Genomic DNA, 24,503 nt, shown 5'->3' with positions numbered 1-24,503 from the left:
TCTTCACATGCTGCTTGTCATGGTGGCAGCTGGCAGTGTCTCCTTCTGCCTTCCTGTTCTTTCTTTTCTCCTCTCTGTTAGTCCTGCCTATACTTCCTGCCTAGCCACTGGCCAATCAGTGTTTTATTTATTGACCAATCAGAGCAACACATTTGCCATACAGAACATCCCACAGCACTTCCCCACCCCCCTTTTTTTTTCAAAAAGGAAGGTTTTAACCTTAACAAAGTAAAATTACATATAATTTGGGAATTTGGGCATAGCTTCTCTTACTACTTCCTGCTGGAGGGTGGTGCTGTATCTTATGAGGATACAAAGAAAATTTTAGGATTATGGAATAGTCCATGAGGCTGTATTGTCTGAGCCAGTTGCCTTCAAACCATTCTGGATGTTGGATCATCTGGGCCATGGTGTCATCAGAGACCTTCCAGGGGTCTTGGCTGGTCAAACCTGATGTATCTTAATCTGGAACAAATCCATAGCCTCTGGCTTTCTGTGGGAACAAAAGCAGAGTCTCCTTTCCAAAGAAACATATCCTTATATCCAAATTTTGAAGTCAAGGTATCTTTAAAATACACATATTGGTTTAACTCAACATCTTTTACGATCAAATGTTTTTCTGCAGTTAAAAATCCCAAAGACAACACAATCCAGATTCTCTGTGTAATATTCATCTTTACGTGGCTTATTTTTTATATTAATTTTATTGTCTCTTTAAAGACTTTATTTTTAAATACTATGTATTTGTTTATATAATTGTATATATCACCTTTTTTGTCTCTTTCAAGCCTACGTATATTTTACACACATTGTAAACTATTACATCTGAATCTGTCTTATTGTGAATCTATTGCTTTAAACTGCAGCATTTGTAAGACTGAAACTGCGCTATGGCTGCTGGCTCCGCCCACCTCAGCTTCCCAACATGGCGGTGGTACATTTACCACCAGCTCTGGGAGCTATCGTGGGTCTATGCTTTTATCCAAGCAGCGTGTAGCCCAGAAACCTCTTTTTTTGTTTTGTACTAGCAAAGGCTAAATCCACCATGCAGCTTAATGTGCCACTTGCAGAGGCCTCATTCCCGCCATACTGCAGGTCAAGCTCGCACGCCAGGAACCCACAAGTAGCTCAAACTGGCAGCCGCTCATTTGAGAGAGACAATTAGGAAGCTTAGGAACCTTTACATTTTGAGACAAGAGTTTCTCACTGAAACTTAAGTTCACTGATTGGCTAGGCTGGTTGGCCAATGAGCTTCAGGGGCCCATCTGTCCTTTCTTTATTCCTCTCCCGCCCCAGGCACGTACCTCTCCTTCCAGGCACATACCACCACACCCAGTTTTTTATCTGGGTTCTGGGCATCTGAACTCTGATCCTCATGGGTGCATGGCAGGCATGTAACTGACTTAGCGGCTCCCAAGGCCACATTCCCACTTTATTAAGAGTGGACTTGATTATATGACCTGGGCCAGTGACACTTGGCAGAAGTGACCTATGCCCCTTCCAGATAGGAGCTTAGAGGATCCATGTGGATCCTATGATATAAGCCTAGGAATAGCCTGCATAGGAGCACCCCAAGTCTCAAAGTGAAGAGTATATGGAATAGAACAATGCAATGCCACAATTGGCCAATTATATGACTAACTTAATGGAAGGAGCCCCTGAGACCTCTGGAATCACACGGGTCAGAACACATATCCAGTCTACTCAGATGGAGTACTCAGGTGGAGTACTCAGATAAAGGCCTGCTTGCTGGCTCATGCCCATAATCCCATCAATGCAGAAGCAGGAGGATCACTGCAAGTTTGAGACAAGCCTGGTCTACATAGTGAATTCCAGGCCAGCCAGGGCTGCACAGTGAGGCCTTGTCTTAATAAAAGGGTGTGTGTGTGACTTAGTTGGTAAAGTATTGTCTAGAACGCACAGGACCAATTCCCAGCGCTGTATAAACCAAGGATGTTGGCACATGCCTATAATCCGAGCCCTTGGAAGGTAGACACAAGAGGGTCAGAGGCTGAAGCCGACCTGGAATATATGAGAACCTTTGTCGAGATAAAACAAACAAGGGCTGGAGAGATGGCTCAGCAGTTAAGAGCGCTGGCTGCTCTTCCAGAGGTCGAGTTCAGTTCCCAGCAACCACATGGTGGCTCACAGCCATCTGTAATGAGATCTGGCGCCCTCTAATGGCCTGCAGGGACACATGCAGGCAGAACACTGTATACATGATAAAAAAAAATCTTAAAAAAAAAAAAAAGATAAAACAAAAACCTCCTAACAACAACAACAACAATAAAAACAGCCCAGTGCAATAATTCAACATCATTCTAGCTACCGGAGTGCCTGAGATGTCCATATAATATTTCATTGCCATTCTGTGCTTAAGATGAATCCTGTTTTCTGAGAAAGTCAAGGGAACACAGCGATTAGGTCACTTTCCCAGAACTGCAGGCAGAGCCAGACTTCACCCTCAGAAGGCTCAATCCCTTGCTCATTTTACCCCATGGAGCTGCTTCAAGAGACCCTGGCCGGCCTCAAAGCAGTAGCACACGAAAGATGGCAGCTTCCGACTGGGGTGTCCTCATCCGATTCTGTTTTTAGCTATCTTGGCTCACGGTGCTAGGTTTCCGGCCCTTATCCTGGGTTAATGACTGAACACATAATCGAGCTCCTGTAAACCTGAAGCGTCACAAGCTTTAAAAAAATGAGGTTTGGGGACTGAGGAGATGACTTTGTAAGGGCGCTTGCGGCAGAGCTGGAGTTCTACTCCCAGGACCCCGGACCCACAGGAGAGAAGGAGAGAAGAGATTCCTCCAAGTTGTCCTCTGACCTCCTTACATACTCCTCCCCATGTGTGTGCACACACAGAAAAAGTAAATATTTTAAAAAATTTAAACGAACAACCCCCAGAAGCCCTTTGCTGCTAATGCCCATCTCCCCCTGTCAAAGTGGCAAAAAGTGGGCGCTTGACCTGAGCCTCCCATTCCTCCCGAAGGAAGAGTCTGATGAGTGGGTTTCCTGCATTTGGGGGAAGGTGCTCGTCAGTCTCACCGTTGTGTGGCCGGTCAGTCTGGGCTTTGAGGGGAGCTTAGCAGAACAGGCTCCCCATTATCTAAAGGCCTGGGACTCGATGACAGCTTTCCATTTCTGAGCTTGGCAGAATGGCCACCTCCCTCAGGAAACTCTGGCCGCTGTCTCCCCGGGAGAGGGAAACTTCTTGAAGGACCCCTTTCAGGAGAGGAAAAAAAAAAATCACCGCCAAAGCTCCCACTGGCATAAACACACCTATTCAGGGCTCTCCTGCAGATTTCTAAAGAGATCTTTAAGTAGGAAAGATGCAGAAAAAAAGCAAAAAGGGGATTCCTAGAATTTGATTCAAAATGTGGGGACATAAATAGGAAAACAGCTCACAGACAAGGATTGGGGAGGGGAGCACTGAAAACCCTCACAAGTTCTACAGGCCAAACCTTTCATTTTGATCGTGACATTTTTCCTACTGGAGCTTTTACATAAATGGTTCTCTGGCTGTCTAGGCTATAATTTGTGTAACATTTAGCGATGGAAAAAATAGTTTAGACGAAAGCAACCGATTCGCTCCACTTCTCAAGAAGCTGGTTTGGAGCTTTCTGCTCTTCTTAGAAGTTTACTTTCTTTATTAAAAACAAAAAATCAAAACCTTAACAATGGGCCGAGAAGACGGCTCAGTCTGGTTGTGTAAACATGAAGACCTGAGTTTGAGCCTTGGTGCAATGTAAAAAGCCTGGCCTGGTAGCACGCATTGTACTCCCAGAACTGGGCAGTGGAGTCAGGCAGATCCTCAGGGCTTGTTGGCTGGCCAGCCCAGAGTAACCTGGCAGCCCCAGGTCCCAGTGAAAAACCTCGTCTCAAACAAACAAACAAACAAACAAACAAACACAAAAACCAAACCCAAACCGAAGGCAGATGGTGCCTGAGGTACCATATTGGAGGATGATCGTCCCATCCACCCAAGCACGCATGCACATTCGAATACACACAATTTTAAACGGTGTGTTGCATTCATTTTTTTTACTTTTTAAATTTTTTTATGGTGCTGAGAAATGAACCTACAACCTCATGCGTTCCAAGCAAGTGCTCCCGTATCCAGCCCTGTTTTTTTTTACTTTATTTTTAAATTTTTTAATTTATATGTATTAACAGTGTATATTAATAGGTTGGTGTGATATTTCCACACAAGTGTTCAACCTGCTCTGATGAAATGCATCCTCCCTTAATCCATCCTTCCCCTGAAACTTCATGTTTTGAAGGAGGGGCTTGAGACAGTTTTGCTAATGTAGCTCAGGCTATCCTTGAATCTCAAGCCTCTTGCCTCAGCATTCTAAACCTGGGATTACAAGGGTGTGTTGCCACATCTGGTTTTAGAAGCTCACTTTAAAAGATTCTCTCTCTCCCCCCTCTCTCTCTGACAGTGTCTCATTTTTCCAGGTTGGCCTTGAACTCATTGGACAACTGAACGACCTTGGATTGTTGATCCTTTTGCCTCCATGCCTGAGTGTTGGGATTAAAGGGGTCCACCACCATGCCTGGAGTTTCTGACCAAAGCTAACCTTCATGCTCATTCTGAACTATACAAGTCAAAGACCGTCCTTCAACCTGGGCAAAGGTGCCGCATGAGAAACAGAGAGAGAAAAAATTAGTGGTCCAAAGGAGTCACCTGTGAGCATGCCAAGAACAGGTTGCTTACCTACCAGAAGGTGATGGTTGTGTATGAATGTGTTAGGCTACTGCATGCGGTAGAGAGGTTGAGTGTGGCTAGCTCCCCCATGGGGGCTGTGGCATACCTTCGCAGGCACCGTATCTTGGTTTGGACTGAGAGCGAGATTTCTGAATTGGTTTGTAAAATGTGACATTAAGAGGTGTGTCTAGGCAGGGGCTTATGGGCTGCAGTCATATTGTACTGCAAATCTGCCCACTTTTCTGAAGTATTCTGAAAAACAAAACAAAAAAAAAAAAACTTTCCGGTTCCTTTCGTCTCCTTTCTAAGCGTGCTTCTCTTAACAGCTGGGGCCTTTTCCAACGGCATTGGGCTTCCTCACTCACAGAGTAGAGTCCATCACCATATGGAGGAGTGGACCCATGGAGGACTCAGACACTCAATGCTCACTTCCCACAGGGCTGAGTCCTTCAGTAGCCATAGGGCCAAAGAGTCTCCCACCTTAGGATAACCTAGGATCAATCGATTAATTAAATAATTAATTTTTGTGCCTTTATGAGTGCTTTGTACGTTTTACAGAAGGAGCCTGAGTGTGGCAGCAGAAGAGGCTATTAAGCAAACTTTGTGAATCTGGGTAAAATATGACCCACTGAGGCACTCCACTTGAAATTTCTGCCCTTAGGGCTCTCTAGCGTTCCTTACAGAAGTTGGGGCAGGGCTTCCGTCCCAGCCTTGAAGAGCTCTACATCACATGCTCTGAGAAAAGGGTCTATACTAGTGGGTCACAAGGTCCCCCACTCCCAACCCACCCATTGGGCACAATAAAAGATGTGAGTTAGCTGGGCAGTGGTGGCGCTCGCCTTTAATCCCAGCACTCCGGAGGCAGAGCCAGGCAGATCTCTGTGAGTTCGAGGCCAGCCTGGTCTACAGAGTGAGATCCAGGAAAGGCACCAAAACTACACAGAGAAACCCGTAGTGGGTAGTCATTCCAGCTTTGGTCTGGAAGTTCCAGCACCCATTGAGGCTTCGGTAACTATCACACCTACAAGACGGTGCCAAGAGAGAGCCCTGAAGACCCGAGATCTGGATGCACTGCGCTTTCTTGTTTCCTGGACCCTGGACGCTAGAGGTAGACCGAGGAGAGTTCTCCAGAGAACACGGCCGGACTGCGCTTCATCTTTCCTAGACCCGCCACCTACCTATTCCTTCATTTGTAAGTTACGCCACTAGATAAATCTCCCTTTTAACTATGTGGAGTGGCCTTAATAATTTCACCAATAGAAACCCTGTCTTGAAAACCCCCTCCCCCCACAAAAAAGAGAAAAAAGAAAAAAAAAATGTAAGTTAGCTTGTGCTGGAAACCCATCGTAGCAGGCGTTACCCAGACTCTCCCTTACTGTGCCCCGCTCTGCCCGCCTCGGAACAAACGGCTACTGATTTACTTCTCAACAGGTAATCACGTTCTTTGGCGCAGGCGCAGAGGCAGGGGACTCAGGCAGTCCTTAGAGAATGAACCACGATTGGTCCAAGCCAACCGCTGTTAGACTCCTGCGCTCAGTGGAAGTGATGGTAAGTGCTGGCTGGCCTGTAGCTCAGTCGCAGAGCACACGCTGAGCATGAACAGTGTCCCAGGTCTGACCCCCCAGTGCTGCAAGGAAAAGGGGGGGAAGCTTATTTGACCCAATCCTGGCAAATACTAAAAAGGAGAGTGCGTGGGCTTCTGGGAGAGATTTCCCTGATGAAAAGGGCACTGAGGGGCCAGTGAGGTGTGGCTCAGCAGGAAGAAGAGCTGGCTGTCGAGTCTGAGGAGCTGAATGCCATCCCGGGATCCATATGATGGGAAGAGAGAAACAACTCCCTATAAGTTGTCCTCTGACCGCCACACATGAGCTGTGACAGAGACAGACAGACAGACAGACAGACAGACACATCTTATAAGTTGTCCTCTGACAGCCACACATGAGCTGTGACAGACAGACAGACAGACAGACAGACACACACACACACACACACACACACACACACACACACACACACACACACACATTGTAATCATTGTTTTAAGTACAACGGAAGAAGCATTCATTCTTTCCCTTCTAGCTTTTAGACTCTTTTGGTAGACAGGAAGTGACGTTTGGAGGCGTGGCGAACATATCCCCATAAAGAGAGGGCCAAGGAAACCTTTCAGAAGCTGGCCCAAACAAACCCTGGTGGCACTGAGCCGCTGATCTGATATGAAACTAGGGACGGGACTCAGCCCGCCACACCTGTGAGAGCTGAGCTGTCTTCTCACTGACCAGGCCTTGCTCCTGAGTTGTTGAGGCTGGTGTATGTTGGTGAAGTATATTGAATACCACTTTTGCCCTTTGTTTAGAACCAATGCCTGTGGAGTTTATGTTACCTTAGTCACTGTTCTCTTGGTGTGAAGAGACATCAGGACCAAAGCAACTATTAGGAGAGAAAGCGTTTAACTGGGAGCTTGCTCACAGTTTGAGAGGCTTCGTTTAGTCCATTATCATCATGGCGCAGAACATGAGGGTATACAGGCAAGTGCTGGGGTAATAGCAGAGAGCTACCTCCTGATGAGAGAGAGAGAGAGAGAGAGAGAGAGAGAGAGAGAGAGAGAGAGAGAGAGAGAGAGATTCTGGGCATGTCCTGGGCTTTTGAAACCTCAGAGCCCATCCCCAGTGACACGCTTCCTCCAACAAGGCCATACTTCTAATCCTTTCAAATAGTGCCAATTCCTGGTGACTAAGCATTTAAATATATGAGCTGATGGGAACCATTCTTATTTAAACCACCACAATTATTCTGTAAGGAAAACACACTCCTCCACCCAATTATATAGCTACTTTAACTGGATAGTCAGTTGTTTGCAACTAACAGGTCCCTACCTTTGCAGTCAGGAGTCAAAAGAAGTTGGTCACTTCTGAACCATGCCTGTAAGGACTCCCATGGTGTGTGTGTGTGTGTGTGTGTGTGTGTTGCAGGTGCACATCCCATGGTGAATGGGTGGTCAGAAGACAACTTTGTGGAGTTGGATCTCTCCTCCCCCCTTTATGTGAGTTCTAGGGATTGACCTCAGGCTGCCAAGTTTATGGAGTGAGTACCTTTACCTGTGGACCCATCTTGCCAGCCTAGCTCCCTGATATTTCAGAGGAAGTTGAAGTGGGGAAAAAGCGAGGTGACATCAGTGGCCTGGGCCAAGGAGCTATCCGAGCTGGATCAGGGTACTGGATCTGTTCTTCACAGGAGGGTTGAGATGGACATTTATCCTCGTTGACAGCAAGCGTGAGAGCCAGCTGACCTCCATCTCATCCGTCCACTTGCTTTTTTTGCCATACCATTTGATGAGCACTATTGATAATGTCTTTTTTAGAAATGAAGCTTGGGGATCCATCAGTCAGCCAGCCAACCAATCCGTCTTGTTGTTACACATCGCCGGGAACTAGGGGTGACTTCAGGGAGGGGGTTTGTGGGGTGCCTGCTACACTGTACTGCCATCCCTTCCACTGCCCTGGACCACGGACAAACACACGGGAAGAAACGTACCCCGATTCTGTTTCCCTGCTAAGTACATTTATGTGGTTCATTCAAGGGACTACTAAATGATTTGACCAAAGAAAGAAACAAAATAACCAATTACACCTTTCAAAATGCATGCTTTTGGTGGGCGTAGTGGTGCATACCCGTAACCCCAGTGTAGAGGAAAGTTTCTCCTTCCTGCCAGCCCAGCAGTCCCACAGTCCCCTATAAAATGACCACTCAGAGGTGTATATTAATTACAAACTATATGGCCTACGGCTTCAGCTTCTGGGAAGCTAGCTCTTTCATCTTAAATTAACCCATTCCGATTCACCTATATGTTGCCATGTCTGCTGGCATCTTGTTGCTCCTTTGGCGGTGGGCTGGCATCTCTCTCGACTCCTCCCTTCTCTCTGTATTTCTGCTTGGATTTCCTGCCTGGCTGTAAGTAAGCTTTCTTGCCATAGGCCAAAACAGCTTTATTTGTTATCCAATGGGAGCCACACATATTCACAGCATAAAGAAAGACATCCCACAGCACCCCAGCTCTTGGGAGGCTGAGGAAGGAGGACTGAACATTTGAGACTAGGCACCCCAAAGGGAAAGTCAAGAGTTCAAGGCCAGCACTGTATACTGAGAATCTGAATTTAAAAAAATAAAACAACAAAAACTCATCTTCTACCAAAACTTGATGGTTGTGTGTGTGTGTGTGTGTGTGTGTGTGTGTGTGTGTATGTATGTATGTGAATGTAAGTGTCCAAGTGCATGTTCGTGCAATTCACATTTGCACATGTCCATGTGTGTGAGACATCTAAAGGACAACCTCAGCTGTCATTCCTTGGACACCACTCACCTTGTATTTTTGAGACAGTGTCTGTCAATTAGCCTGGAGATGGCTAATTACGCTGGGCTTACCAGCCAGTTGGCTTCAAGAATCCACCTGTCTCTACCTCCCAACCCTGGATATAAATAAGCATGTTGTGCCATCATGCCTGGCTTTGGGATTATTTTTTTCTTTTGGTGCCACAAAGCCATGTAGCTGCCTGAAAAAATTTTTTTAATTAGGGAAATAAGACTATCATATCCCACTTTCAACCCAGTGCATTCAGAAATACAGTGAAAAGGAATCGCTCCGTCTTTCCACATTTTTTTTTTATGGCACACTTTGTGCCTAGAAAGACTTTCTTTGAAATGGAAAAGCAACTTTCCTACTAAATATGATGATGAGAAGCAGAAACACTATTCTTGAGGTTAAAAAAAGGTTTTTCATGAGTCTACTCAGCCTTGTGTTGGAGCTCATTGAAAAGCTGACTTGGAGAAACAAGATGAAATGGGCCTCTATCTCTGCTCAGGATCTCTCAATGCTGTAGCTCATCCCGAGGCTGCTGAGATCAGGGAGAGACCGCGTGTAATCCGGTCTTTAGATGGCCATCTGAAAACTCATCAAATGGCAAAACGTGAAAAACAAAATCACCTCTGAAACTTTCAAATTGCATTGATCTGCGGCAGAAAGCCCTCACCACAGGAAGAGAAATGACGGATGAGGGCTCACGGGAGGGTTTTCTTTAAAGTGCTTTGTGGTGTATGTGTGCGTGCGTGTGTGTGTGTGTGTGTGTGTGTGTGTGTGTGTGTGTGTGTGTGTGTGTTTTAATTTATGTATGGAATTGCCTGAAGACAGTAAATAGACTATATTTGCTATATTTTGAGGAAGACAAAATTATCGGGCTGTCTATGTATTTCAAAGCCAGGGAAAACAAAAACAGCTTTGAAGCCTCTCCTCTTGGATTTTTTTTTTTTTGTCCTAATCTTCTAAGAGATGGTCTTGATAATATTTATTCTTTTTCTTTTCTTTCAAATACAGTTGAAAGTAGCATTTTCTTAGTTAAGATAGCAATGCAAGCTTTAATTAGGTCAACTAAAGTACTCGTGGAGCCCAGTGGATGATTGAAATTATCCTGAAGGACAGGCAGGAGTTCCTGAGCAACGCAAACTACCCTTCTGTCTAAACACCTATTCTCCCCTGTCCTTAAGCCCCAAGCCTGGGTGGTGCCCACCAAGAGGGCACCCTGGGCTTTTGTGTAGCAAGTTTCTCACATAAATCCCTACATACCATCTGGACAGGTTTCTCTGTGACATTTCCCCCGTAACAGGGTGATTAGCCACCCATCTTCCATGGGCCCAGGATAACTTACAAGGTTTCTATTTGGATCTATGGGTTAAGGGAAGGACCATACTTGATGCAGCCATAGAGGACTGACCAGAAAGACTTTGTTTTACATTTTGAATACTCTAAAACATCAGTTTCTCACAAAATCCCATCCTGTGACTTTCTGGCCTAGGAGAAAAACCAAGATAACTTTGTGGAGGGCAAGGCCGTGAATGTTTCAGGCTTCTGAACAGAAATAGCAGCCAGCAGTATGGGATCACAAAAGCTTCCCTTATTCCATACAACTTTATTCATTAAAAATAGAGAATGGGGTGCTGGAGAGATGGCTCAATGGTTAAGAGCACCCGCTGCTCTTCCAGAGGCCCTGAGCTTGATTCCCAGCCCCCACATCTGATGGTTCCTATAACTCCAGTTCTAAAAGATCTGACACCTTCTTCTGATTCCCCTAAAGTACTTGAACACACACAGACACACACACATAAAAATAAAGTTTTTAAAAGTATTTTTAAACATAACAATGAGCTGGGCAAAGTGGCTTGCATCTCTCACCCTAGCCCTTGGGGCAGAGGCAGAGGTCAAAATCATCCTCAGCTACAAAGTGAGTTGAAGGGCAGCCTGAGCTACATGAAAACCCTGTCTTATAACACGTAAAGAAAACAAGAAAAGGCAGGGCTCGGGGATGTGCTTGCCACGCAGGCATGAGGATCTGAACTGAATCCCTGGCATCCACATGCAGCGGTCTGCTCACCTGTGATCCCAAGCACTGGGAAGGAACATGGAGACAGGAGACCCCCTGGAGCTGGCCAGCCAGCCATTCTAGTCAAATCAGTGAACTTCGGGTTCAGTGAGAGACCCTGCCTCAAAAAGAGTGGTGCAGAGCAGTCAGCGACTGGCCTCCACAACCGCGTGCACACAAACACATGCATGAATGAGTGCATACGCACACATACACAAAAGACAACATGCCTTAAGAGTCATGCTTGGAACATCTCTTGGGTTGCTTCACCGAATGTGGCCCAGTTCCTAGTTTCTGCCTGGTGGTACCCTGGCAGCTCTGATGAGGAGAGCGAAGGCCAAGAGCGGCTCCCACCCATTTAGTTACACAGGCTACCTGAGCTGCAGGCCACGGATTTGCATGATGGAACCTGTTGTGCTCACCAGGGTGCAGACCCACACATTAATGAACCAGTTGGCTGCCCTTCATCACATGACCATCACATCCCTGGTCAGATCCTCTGTTCTTGTCTCCTTCACTCTCTCAGCTGATATCTGATCACAGAATTGTCTCATGAACAATGGTTGATAAGATGGAAGCATATTGCCAGGCGGTGGTGGCACACGCTTTTAATCCCAGCACTCGGGAGGCAGAGCCAGGCAGATCTCTGTGAGTTCGAGGCCAGCCTGGGATACAGAGTGAGTTCCAGGACAGGCGCCAAAACTACACAGAGAAACCCTGTCTCAAAAAAACCAAACCAAACCAAAACAAAACAAAACAAAAGATGGAAGCATATTTAATTGCAGCATCTAAGGCTCTTTATGGACTGGCACAAGAGCTGAACTGCCCACTGGGAGAGCAGATTCTGTGGTTTAGACCTTCAGTGTCCCCTAACCGGCATGTGTTAAAGGTTTGGCCTCCAGAGCGGGATTACTGAGAAGTTGTCTGAAGTTTATTTTCATAGAGCTGTGATGAAATAACCTGACAAATGCAGCTTAAGGGAGAAAGAGCTTGCTTAGAGTCACAGTTCCGGGGGGGTCAGTACATCCCAGCGGGGGGTGTCATAGGGCAGGAGCTTGAGGGAGCTGTCCACGTCCCTTCCCTAATCAGAAACAGAGTCACGGACGTGGGCTGCTGCGTGACTCCCTTCTCCATTCAGTGGTCCGGGACACAGCCGGGGAAACATGGGTGGGTCTTCCCGCTTCAATTAGTGCAAACAAGGTAGTCCCCTACAGGTGTGTCCAGAGGCCCACCTCCTCCCTGATTCTGAGAGTCTGTCAGGTTGGCACCATTAAGCATCACCCTTAAGGGGTGGGTCCTAATTCAAGTCCTTAAGTTATTTGAAGACTACCTTTCAAGGAGACTGTGGGAGCCTGGCTCTCTCCCTCTCTTTTGCTTCCTGGCTGTAAGTTGAGCACATGTCTCCACTATACATTCCTATGATGATGGGCTATTATTGTTCCACAGGCCCAAAGCAATGAGGACAATTACACATGGACTGAACTCTCCAAAAGTGTGAAGGAAAATAAAAATGTTCTCTATATGAAATTGATTATCAAAAGTATTTTATTTGCTTGTGTGTAGGGAAGGTATGTGTGCGTGCGTGCGTGCGTGCGTGCGTGTGTGTGTGTGTGTGTGTGTGTGTGTGTGTGTGTGTGTGTGTAGGTACATTTGCTCCTGTGTGCACACATGGAGGATAGAGGTTAATATTCAGTGTCTTCCTATATTGCTCTTTACCTTATTCCTGACTCAGGGACTTTCACTGAACCTGGAGCTCACTATTTTAGCTAGGTCGGGCTGGCCACCAAACTGTCTCCACCTCTCAGCTCTGGAGTTATGGAAGAGTACCACCATGCCTGGTTTTCTCACGGGCTCTGGGGATCCGAACTCAGGTCCTCACGCTTGCATGACAAGCACCTTACCCACTGAGCCGTGTTCCCAGCCCCTCACATTTGATATTTAATACAGTAACAGAAAGCTGATCAACATGGTAAGTAGAGTACCTGGGGCCCATGGGTGTTTTCAGGGGCCAATGATCATATTTTGGTTTAACTTCTTCTAAAGTAGAAGAAAAAGAAGATAACCGCAACTGTAGTAACGTGTCTGTCTGAGTTACGGTTATCTTTCTACCACTTCAGTTGCAAGTATACCTTCAGAAGAGGCCCACACAAGAAATCGAGTCTTTCTTAAGGCTTGTCATATAAGGCAGCTGTGGTGGTCTGGATGAGAATGACCCCCATGGGCTCATACATACGAATACTTGGTCCCTAGTTGGTGGACCCGTTTGGGAAGAGTGAGGAGGAAGGCTTTCAAAGGCCTATGCCATTCATTTCCTCTGCCTTATAGTTGAGGATCTAGATGTGAGCTCTCAGCGACCGCTCCAGCGCCATGCCTGCCTGCCTGCTGCCATGCTCCCCACCATGATGGTCATGGCCCCTAACCCTCTACCGTCGGGAACCCCAAATTAAATGCTTTCTTGTGTATGTTACTCTGGTCATGAGGTCTTATCACAGCAATAGAAAAGTAATTATGAAGACAGCATACCCCGTTAACTTTGAATTCCATATAAACAATGAACATTCCAGTCTGAATTTATTATGAATATTACATGGGTGGTATTCATTATAAAGAAATATGTGGCTGGGTGTGGTAGAGCAAGCTTACAACCACAGCCTTGGGAGGGCTGAGGTAAGAGGATTGCAAGTTCTAGGCCAGCCAGAGCCACATAATGAGACTCTGTCTGAAAAAAAAAAAAAGAGAAAGTTTATTTGGAATTCAAATAAAACAGGCACCCCGTGTTTTATTTACTAAATCTGGCATCCCTACAGGGAAGTCAGTGTGGCTCTGGCTGGCGTCAGCTGTGGCTGCAACCCCCCCTTCCCCTGCTCCTTGAGGGTCTTACATTAGGCTTCTCAGACGCAGCCCTTACAATGGGGATTTCTGGGCCAGTGCTGTAGTTCAGGAAGTGTTCCCAAGAGAGACTCAGTGAGGAAGCAGGAGCAGGACAGGCAAAGGTGAGGCTCAGGCCAGGTCCCCCCCCCCTCCGCCAAACACACGGTAACCTCAGAAGTGTCCCAGGTGGAGGAGTTGAGCAGTGTTTCGTCAGAGCCGGGGCAGGAGCAGAGGCTGGTGTGAGCTCGACTGGTTTTATTCCCTGACCTTTCCATAGATCCAAAGGGAAATGATAAGTCAAGCTCATAAAATGGGGATGGATACAGCTTCCTCGTGCCAACCGTATGTCACAAGAGAGGCCTATTCCTCACAGAGGGACCCTACACCTCATGAAAGGGGCCTATTCCTCACTGGGAGGCCCTATACCTCATGAAGGGGCCTATTCCTCACTGAGAGGGCCCTACCTCACAGAGGGCCTATAGCTCATGAAGGGGCCTGTTATCTCACTAAATAGCCTGTACCTCATTGTGGGTCCTGAGCCGTACAGAGAAGACCTAGACTTACTGAGGAGTCCATACCTCAGTGACTGGCCTATAACTCACTGAAGGGCCTTCATCTCCCAGAGAGGTCTATACCTCACACAAAAGCCTGCATTTCAGTGATGGAAGGGGCCTGTACCTCACAGAGGATCCTATACCTCCGTAAGGAAGCCTATACCTCACTGAAGAGGCCTGTACCTCACAGATGGTATGAGTCCTATGCATCACTAGGGTACCTATACTTCACTCAGCGAGGGGGCCTACATTTCACAGAGAAACCCATGCCTTAGAGGGGCCTATACCTCAGAGAGGAGCCTGTACTTCACAGAGGGACTTTGATTTCTCAGAGGAATTATGTCAAAACTCCTGAGAGGCTGGCTTATTACCATAGAGATAGCTTCTTGGTCCCACTCTCCCTTGTTTGACCCTGTCACTGCATCATTAAGAGTATTCAGCTGCTCTCTCTCCTCTCTAGGCAGACTGCATCTGAGCCTTGTCCCCAGCATCCCCGTGTCCCGTTCATCACACCCCTATTGTTCTCCGAGCACGCCGTTCACCTCCTCACCCTGTCATCTTCCTCCTAACACTTGTTCTTCCTGGAAAGGCATTCTTGCCCTTTTCTAAATGGCTTTTATTCACTCCCCCCCCCTTTTTTTTTTTGAGAAGGGGTCTTGCTACGCAGCCCAGGCCAACCTGGAACTTTCTATGTATCTCCAGCTGGCCTCAGACTCCCTGAAATTCTCCTGCCTCAGCCTCGCTAGTATTGGGATTGCAGGCTTGTACCACAAGGCTTGGCCTGGCTCCTCGGGCGCCTCCCATTCCTCTGCTTGTCTGAGAAGTGACTTCTGCTGTACTGATGAGTGTCCTGTCTGCTCTCTGACTCCCTGTGGCCTCTGCTCTGGCAGGGAGTGGATCTTATTCATTTGAATATTCCCAACACCTCACCCCTAGTGGTCGCTTAATTGTTTGCTGAAAGAATAGATGGATGGATGATGGATGGATGGATGGGTGGGTGGGTGGGTGGATGGATGGATGGATGAAGATATTTAGCCTGTGACTTTGCCCAGATAGATACTTGGCTACAGCTGGCCAGTGCTGCATTACTGTAGGCAATGGGTATGTGTGCTGACTGTGGCAGCAGAGGCACTGAAGATAAATAGAGAAAAGCAAACCAACAAACTTCATTCCTCTCTAGAGATGCTGGCTTCCACATCTGGACCCCACCCTGAGACCTTTCCCAGCCCCACAGGAGTATCCCGGTGGATGAGTCTGTGATCCTCCTTATCTATCTATCTATCTATCTATCTATCTATCTATCTATCTATCTATCTATCTATCTAACACCTGTGTGTGTGTGTGTGTGTGTGTGTGTGTGTGTGTGTGCATGCTGTATATATGGGAGTGGGCACACATATACCACACGGTGTATCCATGAAGATCAGAAGGCAGCTGTGGAAGTTGGTTCTCTCCTTCTATCATGTGGGTCCCTGGGATCAAACTCAGGTTGTCAGGCTTGTGTAGCAGGTGTTCTTCCCCACAGAATCACCATGCCGGCCCTGATGATTCATCAGCATCTCTGTATCCAGGTGGAGGATCCTGGCCCTGGTCCATCTCCAGTTCTAGTTTAGAATGGAGTATTTGCCCACTCTTCACCAGCCCCTCCCTGTTGGGGCTCTTCCCCCCCCCCCACGTACTGTCTCCCAGCTTAGTGTGAAGGGAACCAAGAAATCCTATGACCAGGTTTGACCCTTCTACCTCGAACACCATCCTTCATCAGATTTACATTCATATGTCCCTTTGGACATTCTAAGTGCCTCCTGCCTCTCTGTGGCCTCAGCTCACTGGAAGGACCATTGCTATGGAAAGGCTGCAGGAGCTGAGCTGCTGACTGACTGGATAGCTCTCACTGGGCTTGAATCTGGTATCTGGCAGCTGAGTGGCCTTAGCGAGGTTATTCATCTAGTGTCCTTATCCAACCATGGTACTAATACCATAGGACTGATGGTACTGAATGAGGCCATGTAATAGCTGCATGGAACATGGGCTCCATACTTGTTGTTTTTTCCTTACCTGATCCTAGATTTACATTCCCTACAGATTCTGGCAATCCAGGGCTCAAAGTGGCTTGCCGTCTGAGAAAGATCCACAAGAGAGGTATACACTATGACCCAAGACTTCTTCCATTGTTCAGGGCAAGGGAGAGGGCCATGCACCACATGGACTTGGCTGCAGACACAGCAAACAACTGAACAAAGATGTTGGGCAAGGAGCACCAGGTGCTGAGCAAGGGTCCGGAGTGCACAGCTCATTCCGACCAGGTGGAAAAGACAATCATTCTTTTTTTTTTTTTAATTTTATTCATTTTATTTTATAACACCATTCAGTTCTACATATCAGCCACGGGTTCCCCTATTCTCCCCACTCCCGCCCCCTCCCCTTACTCCCAGCCCACCCCCCCTTCCCACCTCCTTCCAGGGCAAATCCTCCCCTGAGGACTGCGATCAACCTGGTAGACTCAGTCCAGGCAGGTCCAGTCCCTTCCTCCCAGACTGAGCCATGTAAGACAATCATTCTTAGGGGTCACAATGAAACACGCTCCTTTTGGAGGGGGCCAAAGGGGACTGAACGGCAAAGGGGAAATGACGAGAAGAAAAACTGGAATGCTATCTTCACAGCTGGTCCAGGCTCAGTAGGAGGCGACGTCTGTGCAGGTGGGTCATCTCTAGCACCCTCCGCTGCTCCTCACCCCCTTCAAAGACTTGCTTTCTGCACGGTCCAGTAGGTACTGCAGCGCCCCTCAGGAAGAGGGCTGGGCATCGTGTTGTAGCCATTTCCTACCCTTGCCACTGACCACAGGCTCTGCCTCCTTTTTCTCGTGCCTTTTCCACAGCCAAGTCCAGAGAAGGGTCTGAACAGTTAGCGATGGCTGCCCTCCCTCTCTAGTTTGATTCAGATTGCCCCTGTGCAGCCCACATCCATGCATCCATGCATGCATGCATCCATCCGTAGGTTGATCCTTCATTATCTGGCTACTCGCTTATCTCCCAAATATCACCTATAATACTCCAAGCACAGAGGGGATACAGGGGGACTTAAGAAGGGCCAATCAGTTCCCTTGGTGCAAGAAGGAAGCTGTCAATAAATGACTTTAGGATGCTGCCACAAATGGCTATTCAGGGTGCTATGGAACACAAGGTTTGAGGGACTGGGACTGTGGGTCACTTTAAAAAAAAATGCATACTAGCTTGTCTCAAAGGATGAGTCAGAGTGTGCCCAGATTTACAGATGTTCAGAAAACATCTAAGCAGAGACCAACAGGACTGTGACAATTTGAATAGGAAGCATTCTTCCAAAAGGCGTATGGTACCAGTACAGCAGGGTTCTGAGGTGGGCTTTTTAGAAATGAGTGGACCATAAGGGTTTTGACCTCATGAATGGATTGACCAATTGACTCAATGGATTCATTATTTTTGGTCGTTACCTGATACTCTAGGAAGTGATGCCCAGTGGGAAGAAGTAGGGTATAGGGGTGCGGGTGGGGTGGGGTGCCTTTGAAGGGTCTATCTTGTGTTCTCCTACTCCTCATTCCTGTCAGTCATGAGATGGGCAGCTCTGCACGGCCACACCCTCTCTATTATTATGTTCAGCTTTGGCTCAGGCCCAAAGCCATGGGGCCCAGTAACCTCAGACCAGAACCTCTACAACGGTGAAGCAAAATAAGTCTTTTTCACCCCCAAGTTGCTCCTCTCAGGTATTTCTGTGACCCTGATGAAAGCTAAGGAACACGATGGCCTCGGATGCTTGGATGCCCAGATTTGCCTGGCTTCCGGGAGAGCCTATCCGGTTTGGCTATCATGTAGGGTATTTGGAGAATAATAAGAGTTGGAGCTACAGAGGCAGGGTAGTGAAGACTGGTTAATTTATTCACCAAATATTTACTAAGAACTTACTATGTGCCAGGACTGGTCTATGTGTTAGGGACAGAATGGTTAAATGTTGACTGTTTCCTATTCTTTTAGGTATTCCCCTAAGAATGACATTTAAATTTTTTTTATAATTATTTATTGTTTTATGAGTCTGGGTATTTTGCCCACATGTATCTCTGTGTACCACATGCATGTCCATGGAGGCCACAGGAGGGAGTTGGATCCCATGGAACTGGAGTTACAGATGGTTGTGAGTAACTGTGTGGGTGTTGGAAATCGGACCTGGGTCCTCTGGGAGAGCAGCTAGTGCTCTTAACTGCTGAGTGAGCTCTCCAGCCTCTCAAGAATGACATTTTGAGATGCCTTTCTTTAATTCAAATGTCCTGGCTCTTAGAAGAATTAATATCTTGAGAACTTAAACAAGATGTCATTTGTTAATGCTCATGAAGGACGGCCTGGCTGCTGGTTCCCTTCAGCCGTGGTTCTAATGGGATCTGTTTCCATCTTAAACATTTGTTTGGGTATCGCCTTCACCCCTCAGGAATCAGCCATCTCCAGGTGGCTCCCAGGCTTCCTGAGTGGTCACAGAAGCAAACTGGCTTGGTCTCCTTGACCTAGAAATGAATGGGTAAGTTTGTGAACAAAAACCAAAGTCCATATTGCCAGTTCTGGTTCCTAGTTGGAATGATTCAAATGAGCCCGAGGGGACCAGGGCCGATAATTAGAGACTCCTGGCTTCTGACCTCAGCACCTGCTTCAGGACATGGGAGGACCGATGTTCCATGGCCATTTGGAGGACAAACGCAACACTATTTCCTCATTTGCCACAGTCTGGTCTCCTAGATAGCTGAAGGAAACTTTAGAATTCTTTCACACCAGGCATTTCATATGTCTGCACAGAGCTTGAGAAATGTTGCTGGATTTTCCTAGCTGTAGTGGTACAGTCCAAAAGGGAAACAACAACAACAACAACAACAACAACAAAACCCAAAACATACTTTCTTGTCCTGATAGATCTGAGTTCAAATCCTGCCATTTCTTAATTCTATGACCCAGACAGTTTAAGCAAACTTGGAGACTAATTTCCATCCTTTGTTTTATGGGGCTGTATGGAATATCAAAGGATGTTTATGTTTTTGGCCAAGGCTTCAAAATACTGATGGGAAAAAAGTAACAGGGGGCAGGATTGAAGAAGTGGCTCAATAGTTAAGAGCAATTACTGCTCTTGTAGGGGACCAGAGTTCAGTGTCCAGCACCCACATCAGGTGGCTCGAAACTGCCTGTGACCCCAGCTCCAGTGGATCTGAAGCCCCAGCCTGGTGTGTATCAGCACTGCACTCACGTGCACAAACCCACACTCACACACACGTTCACATACGTAGTTCAAAGTAAATCTTTAAAAAAACCAACCAGCAAGGTGTGGGAGTGAACGCCTTTAATCCCAGCACTAGGGAAGCAGAGGCAGGTGGATCTCTGAATTTTTTTTTTTTTTTTTTTGGTTTTTTGAGACAGGGTTTCTCTGTGTAGTTTTGGTGCCTGTCCTGGATCTCGCTCTGTAGACCAGGCTGGCCTCGAACTCACAGAGATCCGCCTGCCTCTGCCTCCTGAATGCAGGGATTAAAAGCCTGCACTACCACTGCCAGGTGGATCTCTGAATTTGAGCCCAGCTTGGTCCACGGAGTGAGATCCAAGACAGCCAGGGCTACAAGGAGAAATCCTGTCTGGAAAAACAAAATAAAACAAAACAACAACAACCACATCAACAACAAAAACAAAATCCAAAACCCCAAAACAAACCAACAACAACAAAAACCAAACAGACAAAAAAAAAAAAAAAAAAAAAAAAAAAAAAAAAGAATAGGCATCCAGTGTGTGGGAACGCAAATGAAATGCACAGCCCTTTCTAGCAAAGGGTTAAATGAGACAAAGGACGCTCCATCTTTAAAGAAATCTGTAAAGACACATTTGGCAGGGAGCCTCCCCGGTCAGCGTTTTTCTAAGGTCAAGGTACACGCTCAAGGTTGCCTCATGTTCTCCCAAGTCGCTGCTTTAATTTAGCCAATCACAAAAGAATGTGAGGCTGATCTCTGACCACTCAGAGTGGGGCACAGGATCCTTTTGCATCAGGAATGAAAACTCAGCTGACACTTGCTGGGAGTGCTTGCCAGCCTGACCTGGCCCAGCTACGCAGCTGCACGCAGAAATGACACTTTCTGCCTTGCCAGAATACGTAGGACTGTGTGGTCATTTTGTTGAGACCCACTCCACCCGCCACCTATTTCTAACCTTTCTCCTGAAGTGTTAGACAAGACAAGGCCTTAAAGGATGCATCCTGGGACTGACCTTGAGACACCGGACTCCAGCTTTCGTCAAAGGGATACCCAGAGCCTTAGAAGTTAAAGCTAGATTGAAAGCTGCCAGTGAGACAGGGGATCAATTTCCACTGGGAGAGTGCTTCCCTCTTACTACAAATTTAGAGAGTAACAGTCAAAGAAACCCTGATTCCTAGAGTGGGGCATAAGGCGCATGAATTCCTTGCTAATGCAATAAAGCAAGAAAAGTGAAAGGTATATGGATTGATTGTAAAAGAGGAAATAAGACTGTCTCTATTCAAAAATGGCATCACTGCATTTAAAAAGTCAAAAGAATTTGCAAAAAATAAGCAACTAAGAGATAACAGACAAGCTTAGCAAGACTGCTTGGTGCCAAGTTAAAACACTAAACTCAGCAGGATGCTTACAGCCTACCAACGAACACTTAGTAGGCTTTTTATGAAAGTTCTATCAGCTGGATGCAGTGGTATGCACTTGTTTCCCAGTCACTGGTGGAGGCTAAGGGAAGAGGAGCCTGTGAGACCAGGAGGTCAAGGCTTGCCAGGTATCCTAATAAGACCTGTTTCAACTAAATAAATAAACAAGTAAGTAAATTTAAAAAAAAAAGTAGTTTTCTCTTGTATTTCATCTTGGAGTTTCACAGCATGTTACTTTGCAACTCTTTTTGAGCTAATTCTAGGGGATTAGGGAAATGGCTCAGTGGTTAAGAGCACATACTGCTCTTGCAGAGGACCCCAATTTGGTTCCCAGCACCTTTGTCATGTGGTTCACAACAACTTGTAACTCCAGCTCCAGGGGATGAGTCTAGCGCCCTCTTCTGACCTCCATAAGTACCTGCACTCATATGCACATACCCCTCACCACATACACATGATTAAAACTAAAATAAAGTAGCCATAGTTTTATACATGGTAGAAGACTGAGCTCTTGGTCTAATGTTCTGTGTGTGGTATATGTGTGTGTGCATATGTGTGTACTAGCCCATCTATGCATGTGGAGGCCAAAAGTCAATGTTGGGCATCTTCCTCTACTGCTTTCCATCTTAGTTTTTGAGTTATGGCCTCTCACTGGACCCGGCAATTGCTATTTTAGCCAGATTGGCTGGCTAGTGAGCTTCCAGGATCGGCCCATCTTGGCTCCCCAGCGTTGAGATTACAAATGAACAGCGCCATGCCCAGAATTTTTACGGAGGTGCTGGGATCTAAACTGAGGTCCTCATAATCGCACAGCAAGCAGCCTGCTCACTGAACTGTCTTTCCAACCCGCTTTTTCTTTGCCGATTTTTCTTTGTCGTTTGGTGTTGAGGATGACAATGTTGTCTTGAGGACCCCACAGAAGCCTCGAGGGAGGACAGTTCAGGCAGCTGCTGAAGCTGACTCTCCTGCCTTTGGCCTCTGTCTCCATCCTGGGTCAGCTTGGGGAGCCACATGAAGCTCCCTGAAGAGGTGGGGGTGACATGAGGGACTCCCAAAGGGGAGTTAATCTGGGGGACCTCTAGAATCCAGGAACCTCCGCTTCCAGAACTCAGTAAGAGAGAGATGAAATATAATGAAAGTCTTTCAATTTCCTTTTGCATAAGCATGAATTATTCACCAAAGATCTAAATTCTGCTTTATTACAGCTTTAGATTTATCAAGGGGAGAAAATTCCTTTTCTTTTTCGTCTCCTCTAGAGAGGAAAGACGACCTCGCCCTGCTCATCAGCATAGTGTAATGTAGTGGTCACCTTTAACAGTGGAGAAGGGCAAAGTGCCCATGGGCAAGGAGCCAAGCAGTGTGGCGATCAACATATGTCCTGAATGATTACGCTGCCACACCTCTGCCCAGATGTGGCCAGGGTCGTCTCTGTCAGAGAGGATCACACACAACCTTTTGTGATGACCTTGATGCCAGCTGTTCCCTTTGTTTTAAGAACATTGCTGCTCTGACCAACTTCCATGCTGATTCTGGAGTGGCCCAGCGAGGACCCTGCAAATGCCTTCTGACCTGGGCCGTGGAAGGGAGACGATACAACGGCAGTGGAGAACTCAAGGTCAGGTTTGAGCTCCTGCCTCCACTGTGTGAGTGCCGAGTTCTCCGCGTCTGTGATTCTCCATCCCACGATCCCGGAGGCTCAATCACCATTAGCCGGGCTGTGTGTAGTAGGCGACTCTGACCCACGAGAGACAGTGCCCTCCGGTATTTGGGCTCATTCTGTCGGAAAAGCTGCCGGGGTGCTCTGACAACCTGAGGAGTGATGTCAGATTTAATTTGGCTGCAAGGGCTTTGCAAACCTGAGGTGCGACATATTCCAGAACCTGAGTAACTGTTGTTGTTATTGTCCTTTCCCCGAGATTACAGCTTCGCAAGCATTGTTTACGACCTTGGGTCTAGTCCCTATGCCCCAGTGAAGGATGACTGGTTGGCTGTGTTGACACTGATGTCCCATGATTCTCTGAGGGTGAAGACTTCAGAACAAGGAAGGGGAAGGAAAGGAATCAAAAACATCTCACCTTATATGTAGTCTGGGTACAATTTAAATACCCACATGTGTTGTCCCCCTTGTCACCTAACTGGCACAACAGTGATGAGGTCACATGCTTGTGTCTCTGTATTAACTGCAATGGTTTTTTTTTTTTTCTTCTGCAAGTATGAGATATCCCAACTTGAGACCATGTGACGGAGAAGCCCAGAGAGTGGGAGAGCTTCAGGCACATCTGGATCCAGGTGTTCATATCACGGAATGAGGATGCAGTCTCCAAGTTTTCACTTCATCTTAGCTGAAAGGTGGAGAAGAAATCAGCTGCTGTTTATTTTTCCCGTGTGGAACCCAGGGCCTCACACATGGTAGGAAGTGCTCTACCACTGAGCCCCAGGCATGTGTTTGACTGTTTAATGAGATTGAGTCTTATTAATTTCATGGGCAGGCCTTGAGCATTCAGTCTCTCATCTCGGCCTCCCAAGTAGCTGGGATGATAGGCCTGCACCACACAGCCTGACTAATCTCCAGTTTTAATTTTACTTGTGCCTGGTTTTGAACTCTACACTGGGAGATCCTTCCAGCTTTCCAGAATTACTAACTGTTGAGCCAACAGTTCCAACTCCATGCAAAGACAGCTCATTTTTCTCAAGAACACCAACAGACCTTTGGTGAATTCCAGGACAGGCAGGACTACAGAGAGAAACTTTGTTCCAAAAAACTGACAACAACAAAAAGTCAAGGAAATGGTCCTGGGCTTAAATTAGGTGATTTCTGTAAAATGAGGTGAATACAGAGAGCATGTGTACAAGTCACAAGCACTTAGTTGATTGTTCTTTGTTATAATAATCCATCAGTTAATATTACATTTCTTAGGTTGTTTTTTGTTTGGTTTGCTCTGACTTTTGGTTTTTTTGAGTCAGGGTTTCTTTGTGTAGCCCTGGCTGTCTTGGAACTCACTCAGTAGACCTGGCTGGCCTCAGAGATCCACCTGCCTCTGCCTCCTGAGTGCTGGGATTAAAAGCATGCACCACCACTACCTGGCTTTAGGTTTTGTTTTTTGAGACAGAGTCTCATTGTATAGCCCATGTTGGCCTGGAACTCACAATCCTCCTGCCTCAGCCTCCCAAGTGCTGGGATTACAGGTGTGCACCATCTTTTATGGCTTTATTTATTGTATTTTAAAATGTCTTTATGGAGAGTAGATTAATCTCTGTATGTCTGGTGTCAAATACAACACCCAATGCTTAGGAAACATGTGA

General features: G+C 46.7%; 1 long non-coding RNA gene across 1 annotated transcript; it reads left to right on the top strand.

Moving 5' to 3' along the window:
- Positions 1–6,131: 6,131 nt before the first annotated feature.
- Positions 6,132–24,062, top strand: LOC121831414 (uncharacterized). The gene is made up of 3 exons (XR_013041842.1): positions 6,132–6,256; positions 16,623–16,679; positions 23,413–24,062. It is a non-coding gene; the product is annotated as an uncharacterized LOC121831414 (long non-coding RNA).
- The last annotated feature ends 441 nt before the right edge of the window (positions 24,063–24,503 follow it).

The sequence above is a fragment of the Peromyscus maniculatus genome, chromosome 8, assembly GCF_049852395.1.
Source record: "Peromyscus maniculatus bairdii isolate BWxNUB_F1_BW_parent chromosome 8, HU_Pman_BW_mat_3.1, whole genome shotgun sequence".
Lineage (NCBI taxonomy): Eukaryota > Metazoa > Chordata > Mammalia > Rodentia > Cricetidae > Peromyscus > Peromyscus maniculatus.
The sequence above is the reverse complement of the archived record's forward strand: the minus strand, read 5'-3'. Positions and strand labels throughout refer to the sequence as shown.